The sequence below is a fragment of the Microtus pennsylvanicus genome, chromosome Y (assembly GCF_037038515.1).
Source record: "Microtus pennsylvanicus isolate mMicPen1 chromosome Y, mMicPen1.hap1, whole genome shotgun sequence".
Taxonomy (NCBI): Eukaryota; Metazoa; Chordata; class Mammalia; order Rodentia; family Cricetidae; genus Microtus; species Microtus pennsylvanicus.
Window position 1 is genome coordinate 16,475,425 of NC_134602.1, and position 11,284 is coordinate 16,486,708.

Sequence of the window (11,284 nt, forward strand, 5' to 3'; positions counted from 1 at the left end):
GCCAGCCACCATGTCAGACATGCTGAATTTTTCCTGGAAAGTGCACCTCGTTATACTACACTGATTATTAGAAATGGGTTTAAATGCTGAATCTAATTGGCCAGCAGTGTTTAAAAGAATACAGTTTTTGTGTATTTATTTCAGGCATAACCTTCATGCGGCCGTGGTGCTGGGGACACAGCCTCGCTGCTCAAATAACTACAAAATGGCTTGCAGCCTTGTGGACAACTGAATCCACTGAAAGAATGAGAAAGCTTGGGAAAGAGCAAAGCATGTTTTCTTGGTAGCAGCGATTTCTCGGTCTGCTCTGCTTGCTAGAAGAAAGCAAGGGCTCTCATCTAAAAGAGGCTTGCTGACTCAGCTTCAGCTGCAAAACCCTGCAGCCCTTAAGAGGTCCTGCCACAAAACATTTAAATGGTGTTGATAAAAGCCAACTGAATGCTTGTATGTTTTCAGCAGTACCAGGAAAAAAAACTGTGTTGTTTTAAAATGCCGGCTTTCTGGGCCATCCTGCCTGGGCAAACTCTGACTCTTTGAGGAATGAGGGCCAGCTACAGAAAGAGGGCTTGAGTCTTGTCTGTTGCAGCCTCTTTGATGGCAAGGACCTTGAAACACTGTAGACTTGTGGCACTGAATGCGGCTCTGTTCGGTACCTCAGCCACAAGGTTGGAATGGCAGAAAGCTAAGGAATGGGCTACATCTGGCCAGCAAAGCCACGGCTTTAGTCCTACTGAGATTGCTTGGTAAATGAAAGACTCATGTGGTCAGAAAAACAGAGAGAGAAATAGAGTAAAGAAAGATTCAAAGACAAAGAAAATTTTTAAATGATTTACAGTGTGTTAAAAATATGTGCAGGCTAAAATTTGAAATTCTTAAAGTTAAAAAAAGGAAGAGAGTTGTTGGGTGTGGTAGTACACACCTGTCAACCCAACACATGGGAGGCAGAGGGAGATTGACCTCTGTACCTTCAAGGTGAGGTAGCCACACCTTTAATCCCAGTGCCTTGAAGGCAGAGACAAACAGATCTTTGTGAGTTCAATGTATAGTAGCATACACCTTTAATCCCAAAGCCTGAAAGACAGAGAGAGGCAGATCTCTGAGACTTCAAGGACAGACAGGTATACAGAGTTATTCCAGGTCAAAGATACAGAGAACCTGTCTCAAAAGGCAAAAAATAAAAAGGAAAAATAAACAAAATAGAGGTTAAATTGAATCGCACAAAGATGGAAAATTCACAGAGAATTTTGATATTATATGCTATTATGCTCTTTTTGAATCATTTGAATTTTGAGGCAGTAGCAATAGCTGCTAAAAGATGTTTCTTTATAAAAGCTGCTGAAATAATCCAACATAGATATTTTGAAAATGCCTTGACTTTGAAATTTGGATCTAAGGACATGATGCTTTGGAAAGGAGTTTCTATTTTGTTTTCACAGAGGGTGATAGTCTGTGGATGCCTCTATCCTAATACAGTAGGATGGACCACGCCCTACTTAAAGGTTGCTATGAACAACTTTAAAAAATTGCTTCACTCAACTGCCAACTGAGATAAATCAATAATGATGCCACCATTCAGCAGGAAGCATTTTGGACAGAAAAAACTGCACCCACGTTCCCAAATATGGCTTATAAACGTTCTTTTACATTTAAATTGGGATGTGATATAGATATGAATATTTGCATTAGTATAGATTTTGCTTTACTGATAGAGATTTTTAGGTCAATTGTGTTATATGTATATGCATTTTTGATCTTCATTAAGGTATTGTGATTGTGTAGTTCATTTAAAAATATAATGTATATAGGTTATTAATGGATAATCATTAATAATAGTCAAGTTTGTAGTCATGTTAGTTAGATTTTCTAGCTACATAGATATATATATATTTCAGTCAGATAGGCATTATTCATATCACTCTAGACTACAAAATAGGCTATTTAATGTTTTAGTACCTTAGGGTTTTTCATGACAGTGAGACACTCTACTCTTGGCAGCACATATCTACTTCAGGAAGAAGATGGGCATCACAGAGGATCCTTATGGAGTTTGATAGACATTTGGGGAAGAAACTGCTCTTGCCTGGATTGTTGCATAAACTGTACACAGAAAACCCTCAGAGAGAGGACTACTGAACTTGCCTAAAGGTGAGATGGTCTTTTCGTGTTCCTGATTCAGGAAAGGGTCAGCATAACATTCCTCAAGACAAACATATAGTGACTGCCTTTGAAATTTCCTGCTTCATGGAAATGTCTGCTGGAAACAATGGGCCTGTAGGCTGAGGATGGAAACACCAACGGTACAGAGGAACTTTGGGTGACTGTCCAGGCAGCGAGATGTCTCTGTCATTTCTAGAGTTTGAAAATGGCTTACTTTTTGTTTGCTTAGGTAATACTGTATTATTCTGGAGTCTCTGATGGAGTTGAAGAATAGATAGATAGTTATAGTTTTTCATTGTTATGATAAAAGATAAAATAGATATAAATATTGTAACTGTAATTCTTGCTTGATAACTGTTTTGTTATATGTAATTTGCTATGTTAAAGTTAAAGATTCCGTTCTTGTTTAAACAGAAATAGGAGTAATGATGGAGTATAGGTCATTGGTTAATTAAATAAAGAAACTGTATGGCCTGAAAGGTTAGAACATAGGTGGATGGAATAAACATAAGAGAATGCTGGGAGGAATAGGAATTGAACTTAGAGATGCCATGCACCTCTCCCATGGGCAGAAATGGTAGCTCTGCACTGTGAGGCAGATGGCGATACAGCCAGCCACCAGGTCAGACATGCTAAATCTTTCCTTCTAAGCGCACCTTGTGCTGCAACATACATTATTAGACATGGGTTAAGAGGCTGAAAATAATGGGGCAGGCAGTGTTGAAATGAATAGTTTTGTGTTGTTATTTCGGAGCATAACCTTACAAGGCGGCCCCATGGGGATGCAGCCCTGCTGCTCAAATTTCTACAATCAAGGGGGAAATGGAAGAAGGGAAGAAAGAAGAGAGAGAGACAAGGAAGAATGGATGAATTCAATCATTCCTTGGAAAAATGAGTGAACCAATGAATGAGGAGACCTAGTAGGAAAAAATGTGCTGCATTCCCTCAGAGAGTCAGGTCAAATTAAGGATTGACAAGGTTTTCCACTAAGGAGGAGGCTTATTCCATTTTACCTTCTTTGTGCTCCAGGCCCACCCACAAGAGTGATGATGAGGACAGGGAGAAGAAGAGGAGAGGGTGTACCAGAATTCCCTGGTACAATTTCTCACCCAAATTGTAGCCAAATCACCTGACCTGGGACAGCTGATCTACATGCTGGACCCTAACTCCCAGTTTGACAACTCTAACATTTTAACCAAGTTTGTGAAGATGAAGGAACCAAAAATAGCCCAGTTACAGGATGGCAGGTTCCTTCCAGGATGGGAGTCAGACATCAGTACCATACTGGTATTTGGCGGTTTGATGGGTGTGTGGGGTCTTTGCCAGACTCCACCTAGCATCATGGATTCCCTACTTTACTGATATTATGGAGTTCGGTGCATTCATCATATGTGTGCATGTCACACACTAGTGGGCATCCTATGTACATGTTTATCCTGTGTGTGGGTGAGTGTGTTCATGAGTTTTATAGCCCACGTACTACAGAACATGATCAATGAAAGGGAAAACTGTTTTCCAGATATGGCAGGGCAATTATTTAAATGAACTGACAAGGGTTGGATGGCATGGATAAGACCTATGAGAGTTCAAGGCATACCGAATCCAGGCATGACAAAGTAGGTGGCAGACAGAATCCTGGCAAAACTAAGTAGGTAGCTTGATGTCCAACTTACTGGAGAAGAGCAACTGAGCGGAGACACTTTTCACTAAGCAACATGCTCTAGTGGAGATCAAACATCCTTTGACTTACAGCCAGTACGAATTAAACCATTCATCAAATGAAACCTAATTTTCTCTGATTTTGAGTATACATTTGTGTCCCTTCCTGATTAATCTACTCTTTTTTTTTAAATTTTTTTATTGATAAAAGGAGGATAAAGAAAAAAAAAAAACAAATTTCCCTCTCCTCCCACCAGCCTCCCATTTCCCTCCCCCTCCTTCCACTCTTCTCTCCCTCCTCCCATGTAGTAATATGGGCGGCGGCAGGTTGCGTCCCCAAACACCCCAGCCGCCTGCCCTGCCCGGCTAGCTTATGCCCCAAATAATTACATGGACACTGTATTCTTTTAAACACTGCTCTGGCCCATTTCTAATCATCTGTGTAGCGCCCCTAGGTGCGCTTACCGGGAAGATTCTAGCCTAAGTCCATCCTGGGTTGGAGCTTCATAGCGTGCGTCTTCCCTGGAGCAGGTAGCATGGCGTCTCTCTTGCGTCTGCTCCGGAGAGGAGAGCTGCGGAGTCTGACCTCACTTCCTCTTCCTCCCAGCCTTCCCTTCTGTTTACTCCACCCACCTAAGGGTGGGCCTATCAAATGGGCCTAGCAGTTTCTTTATTGCTTAAACAATGAAATCAACAGATTGATATATGACACTCCCACATCACTCCCACTCTTCTCCCCCTCCTCCCACCCCTCTCCCCTTCCCCCCACTCCTCTCCCCCTCCCCTTCCAGTCCAAAGAGCAGTCAGGGTTCCCTGCCCTGTGGTAAGTCCTAGGTCCTCCCCCCTCCATCCATATCTAGCAAGGCGAACATCCAGACTGGTTAGGCTCCCACCAAGCCAGCACATTGCGTAGGATCAAAACCGCGTGCCAATGTCCTTGGCGTCTCATCAGCCCTCATTGTTCGCCATGTTCCGAGAGTCCAGTTTTATCCCATGCTTTTTCTGGTAACAGTCCAGCTGGCCCTGGTGAGCTCCCAGCAGATCATCTCCACTGTCTCAGTGGGTGGGTGCACTCCTCGTGGTCCCGACATCTTTGCTCATGTTCTCACTCTTTCTGCTCCTCATTGGGACCTTGGGAGCTCAGTCCAGTGCTCCAGTGTGGGTCTCTGTCTCTATCTCCATCCATCGCCAGATGCGAGTTCCAGGATGATATGCAATATATTCGTCAGTATTGCTCCAGGGTAAGGTCATTTCAGGTTCCCTATCCTCAGCTGCCCAGGGAACCAACTGGGGACCTCAGCTTGGGCACCTGGGAGCCCCCCCAGGGTCAAGTCTCCTGCCCACCCTAAAGTGGGTCCCTTAACTAAGAATTGTGGTTCCGTGCTCCCCCATCCAACCCTCCTTTATCCCGATCCTCCTGTTTCCCCAAGTCCCCCCTCCTTCCCTTCTGCCTTTTCTCTCCCCATCTCCCCTAACCCTCATCCCACCCCACCCCCAAGATCCCACTTTTCTCCCCGGCAATTTTGTCTACTTCCCTTATCCAAGAGGATAACTACATGTCTTTCCTTAGGTTCACCTTCTTATTTAGCTTCTTTAGATTCGCCCATTGTAGACTCCGTTAGCCCTATTTATGGCTAGAAACCAATTATGAGTGAGTACATCCCATGTTCATCTTTTTGGGTCTGGGATACCTCACTCAGGATAGTGTTTTCTATTTCCATCCATTTGCATGCGAAATTCGAGAAGTCATTGTTTTTTACCGCAGCGTAGTACTCTAGTGTGTATATATTCCATACTTTCTTCATCCATTCTTCCATTGAAGGGCATCTAGGTTGTTTCCAGGTTCTGGCTATTACAAATAATACTGCTATGAACATAGTTGAACAAATGCTTTTGACATGTGATAGAACATTTCTTGGGTAAATTCCCAAGAGTGGTATTGCTGGGTCCAGGGGTAGGTTGATCCCGAATTTCCTGAGAAACCGAAACACTGATTTCCATAGTGGTTGCACAAGATTGCATTCCCACCAGCAATGGATGAGGGTACCCCTTCCTCCACAGCCTCTCCAGCAAAGGCTATCCTTGGTGTTTTTGACTTTAGCCAATCTTACAGGTGTAAGATGATATCACAAAGTTGTTTTGATTTGCATTTCCCTGATCGCTAAGGAGGTTGAGCATGACTTTAAGTGTCTTTTGGCCATTTGAACTTCTTCTGTTGAGAATTCTCTGTTCAGTTCAGCGCCCCATTTATTAATTGGGTTAATTAGCATTTTAAAGTCTAGCTTCTTGAGTTCTCTATATATTTTGGAGATCAGACCTTTGTCTGTTGCGGGGTTGGTGAAGATCTTCTCCCAGTCAGTAGGTTGCCTTTGTGTCTTAGTGACAGTGTCCTTTGCTTTACAGAAGCTTCTCAGTTTTAGTAGGTCCCATTTATTCAATGTTGCCCTTAATGTCTGTGCTTCTGGGGTTATACCTAAGAAGCGATCGCCTGTGCCCATCTGTTGTAGGGTATTGCCCACTTTCTCTTCTATCAGATTCAGTGTGTTCGGGCTGATATTGAGGTCTTTAATCCATTTGGACTTGAGTTTTGTGCACGGTGATAGATATGGGTCTATTTTCATTCTTCTACAGGTTGACATCCAGTTGTGCCAGCACCATTTGTTGAAGATGCTTTCTTTCTTCCAATGTATACTTTTTGCTCCTTTATCGAAAATGAGGTGTTCATAGGTTTGTGGGACAAAGTCCGGGTCTTCTATATGATTCCATTGGTCGACTTCTCTGTTTTTATGCCAGTACCACCCTGTTTTCATTACTGTAGCTCGGTAATAGAGTTTGAAGTCAGGGATGGTAATGCCTCCAGAAGATCCTTTATTGTATAGGATTGTTTTGGCTATCCTGGGTTTTTTGTTTTTCCATATAAAGTTGATTATTGTCCTCTCCAGATCTGTGAAGAATTTTGATGGGATCTTGATGGGGATTGCATTGAATCTATAAATTGCCTTTGGTAGAATTGCCATTTTTACTATGTTGATCCTCCCAATCCAAGAGCAAGGGATGTCCATCCATTTTTTGGTATCCTCTTCAATTTCTTTCTTCAATGCCTTAAAGTTCTTGTCAAATAGATCTTTCACTTCCTTGGTTAGATTTACCCCAAGATATTTTATGCTGTTTGTGGCTATCGTGAATGGTGAAGCTTCTCTGATTTCCCTCTCTGCTTCCATATCCTTTGAGTATAGGAGGGCGACTGATTTTTTGGAGTTGATCTTGTATCCTGCCACATTACTAAAGCTGTTTATCAGCTGTAAAAGTTCTTTGGTGGAATTTTGGGGGTCGCTTATGTACACTATCATATCATCTGCGAATAATGAAAGTTTAACTTCTTCCTTTCCAATTCGAATCCCCTTGATCCCATTATGCTGTCTTATTGCTATTGCTAGAACTTCCAGCACTATATTGAAGAGGTATGGCGAAAGTGGGCAGCCTTGTCGTGTTCCTGAGTTAAGCGGGATGGCTTTGAGTTTCTCTCCGTTTAATTTGATGTTAGCTGTCGGCTTGCTGTATATAGCTTTTATTATATTTAGGTATGGCCCTTGTATCCCTAATCTCTCCAAGACTTTTAACATAAATGGATGTTGAATTTTGTCAAATGCTTTTTCAGCATCTAATGAAATGATCATATGGTTTTTTTCTTTCAGTTTATTTATATGATGGATTACATTGATAGATTTTCGTATGTTGAACCAGCCCTGCATCTCAGGAATGAAGCCTACTTGATCATAATGGATAATTTTTCGGATGTGTTCTTGGATTCGGTTTGCCAGTATTTTGTTGAGGATTTTTGCGTCAATATTCATGAGTGAGATCGGCCTGTAATTCTCTTTCCTGGTTGAGTCTTTGTGTGGTTTTGGTATCAGAGTAACTGTAGCTTCATAAAAGGAATTTGGTAATGACCCTTCTGTTTCTATATTGTGGAATACATTGAGGAGTATAGGTATTAGGTTTTCTTGGAAGTTCTGGTAGAATTCCGCATTGAAACCATCTGGCCCTGGGCTTTTTTTGGTAGGGAGGTTTTTGATAACAACTTCTAGTTCTTCACGACTGACAGGTCTGTTTAGATTGTTCACCTGGTCCTGATTTAATTTTGGTAAATCGTATTTATCTAAAAAAGCGTCCATTTCTTTTACATTTTCCAGTTTAGTGGCATACAAGCTTTTGTAGTAAGATCTAATGACTCTCTGAATTTCCTCTGTGTTTGTGGTTATGTCCCCCTTTTCATTTCTGATCTTATTAATTTGCAAATTTTCTCTCTGCCGTTTGACTAGTTTGGATAGGGGTTTGTCAATCTTGTTGATTTTTTCCAGGAACCAGCTTCTTGATTCATTGATTCTTTGGATTGTTTTCTGTGTTTCTATTTTGTTGATTTCAGCCCTCAGTTTGATTATTTCCAGTCTTCTACTCCTCCTAGGTGAGTCTGCTTCTTTTTTTTTCTAGAGCTTTCAGGTGGACTGTTAAGTCTCCAATATGTGCTTTCTCTGTTTCCTTTAAGTGGGCACTTAGTGCTATGAACTTTCCTCTTAGGACTGCTTTCATAGTGTCCCATAAGTTCGAGTATGTTGTTTCTTTATTTTCATTGAATTCAAGGAAGACTCTAATTTCTTTCTTAATTTCTTCCTTAATCCAGGTATGGTTCAGTAGTTGACTGTTCAGTTTCCATGAGTTTGTAGGCTTTCTGAGGGTAGCATTGTTGTTGAATTCTAACTTTAATCCATGGTGGTCTGATAAGACACAGGTGGTTAGTAATATTTTTTTGTAGCTGTGTAAGTTAGCTTTGTTGCCTAGTATGTGGTCAATTTTCGAGAAGGTTCCATGAGCTGCAGAGAAAAAGGTATATTCTTTCCTCTTTGGGTGGAATATTCTATAGATGTCTGTTAAGTCCATTTGCTTCATTACTTCCATCAATTCTCTAATTTCTCTGTTAAGTTTCTGTCTGATTGACCTGTCCATTGGTGAGAGAGGAGTGTTGAAGTCTCCTACTATTAGTGTGTGCGGTTTGATGGCTGCCTTGAATTTTAGCAATGTTTCTTTTACATACATGGGTGCTTTTATATTAGGGGCATAGATATTCAGGATTGAGACTTCTTCCTGATTAATTTTTCCTGTTATGAGTATAAAATGTCCCTCTCCATCTCTTCTGATTGATTTAAGTTTGAAGTCAACTTTGTTAGAAATTAGTATGGCCACACCTGCTTGTTTCTTAGGTCCATTTGCTTGATAAGCCTTTTCCCAGCCCTTTACTCTGAGTAGGTGCCTGTCTTTGTGGCTGAGGTGTGTTTCTTGTAGACAGCAGAATGTTGGATCCTCTTTTCGTATCCAGTCTCTTAGCCTGTGCCTTTTTATAGGTGAGTTGAGCCCATTGACATTAAGTGTTATTAATGACCAGTGGTTGTTAACTCCGGTCACTTTTTTAGTAGTAGGGTTTGTGTGTTTCCCTTCTTTGAGTTGCGCTGGTGAATGGTCTCTAGATGTCTGAGTTATTGAGGTCTTTGTTGGACTCCTTGGTTAGTGATTTTCCTTCTATTATTTTCTGTAAGGCTGGATTTGTGGCTACGTATTGCTTAAATTTGTTTTTATCCTGGAAAATTTTGTTTTCTCCATTTATGGTGAACGAAAGCTTGGCTGGATATAGTAGTCTGGGCTTGCATCCATGGTCTCTTAGTTTTTGCAGTACATCTATCCAGGACCTTCTGGCTTTCATGGTTTCCATAGAGAAGTCAGGTGTAAGTCTGATAGGTTTACCTTTATAAGTAAGTTGGCCTTTTTCCTTTGCGGCTCTTAATATTCTTTCTTTATTCTGTATATTTTGTGTTTTGATTATTATATGGCGAGGGGATGTTTTTTTTGATCCAGCCTATTTGGGGTTCTGTATGCCTCTTGAACCTTCATAGGTACATCCTTCTTCAGGTTGGGAAAGTTTTCTTCTATAATTTTGTTAAGTATATTTTCTGGACCGTTGAGCTGCACTTCTTCTCCTTCTTCTACTCCAATTATTCTTAGGTTTGGTCTTTTTATTGTGTCCCATATTTCCTGAATGTTTTGTGATGAGAGTTTGTTGGACTTGCTGTTTTCTTTGATCAGTGCGTTTATTTTCTCTATGTTATCCTCAGACTCTGAGATTCTTTCTTCTATCTCTTGTATTCTGCTGGTTATGCTTGTTTCTGTAGTCTCTATTCGTTTACCTAGAATTTCCATGTCCAGCCGGCCCTCTGTTTGTGTTTTCTTCCTTGCCTCAATTTCATTTTTCAAATCATGAACTGTTTCCATTATCTGCTTGATTGTTTTTCCTTGCTTTCCTAGGGTATCATTCACTGATTTACTCAATTCCTCGAACTTTCTGTTATACTTCTCCTCCATTTCTATAAGGGCGTTTTTTATATGCTGTTTAAGGGTGTCAATCCCTGTCATGAAGTCAGCTTTTTCTCCTTCTTCTTGATTAAGGTGTTCATGTCCTCCTGTTGTGAGGTCGCTGGCTTCTGGTGGTTTCTTGTTGTTTTTCAGATTGTTGGGTGAATTCTTGCATTGGCGTCTCCCCATCTCTTCCTCCCAATATTCTCCTATGGATCTTCTTTTACAGGATCAGGTCTTCTTGCCAACTGATGTACCTTCCCAGTGATGTCACTCCCCCGTGCTGTTTCTCCTGGAGTCCAGTTTGGATCTCCTTGCTGCTTGGTTAGCTCGCAAACAAAGGGCCCATTCTGCTTGCTGCAGGCAGGTTATGGAGACAAAGGAGCTACCACCTTCCCCTTTGCACTCACCTTCGGGTTCAGTCCCAGTGCCCAGGCAGGCTGAGAATAGAGGCGCTCTGCCCCAAGAAGGGAGGGATGGAGGGAGACAGGGGGTAGGGGGATCTGGATGTAAGCTGGATGGGATAGGAATAGCAAGGAGGTACCGGGCAGTGTAGCCCTGTAGGTTGATCAGGAAGTGTAGGCGGGCTGTTCCCGGGTGCCGCAGCACTCACTCACCACAATGATGTCTCACTAGGTGCCCTGATCGAAACTCCTTGCTGCTTGGTTCGCTCTCAGACAAAGGGCCCACGCTGCTTGCTGCAGGCGGGCTCTGGGGACAAAGAAGCCCCCGAGCTCCCCTTTGCCCTAAGCTTTGGGTTAGGACCCAGCGCCCAATCAGGCTGAACACTAGGCGCTCTGCCCCAAGAAGGGAGGGATGGAGGGAGACAGGGGGTAGGGGGATCTGGATGTATGCTGGATGGGATAGGAATAGCAAGGAGGTACCGGGCAGTGTAGCCCTGTAGGTTGATCAGGAAGTGTAGGCGGGCTGTTCCCGGGTGCCACAGCACTCACTCGCCACAATGATGTCTCACTATGTGCCCTGATCGAAACTCCTTGCTGCTTGGTTCGCTCTCAGACAAAGGGCCCACGCTGCTTGCTGCAGGCGGGCTCTGGGGACAAAGAAG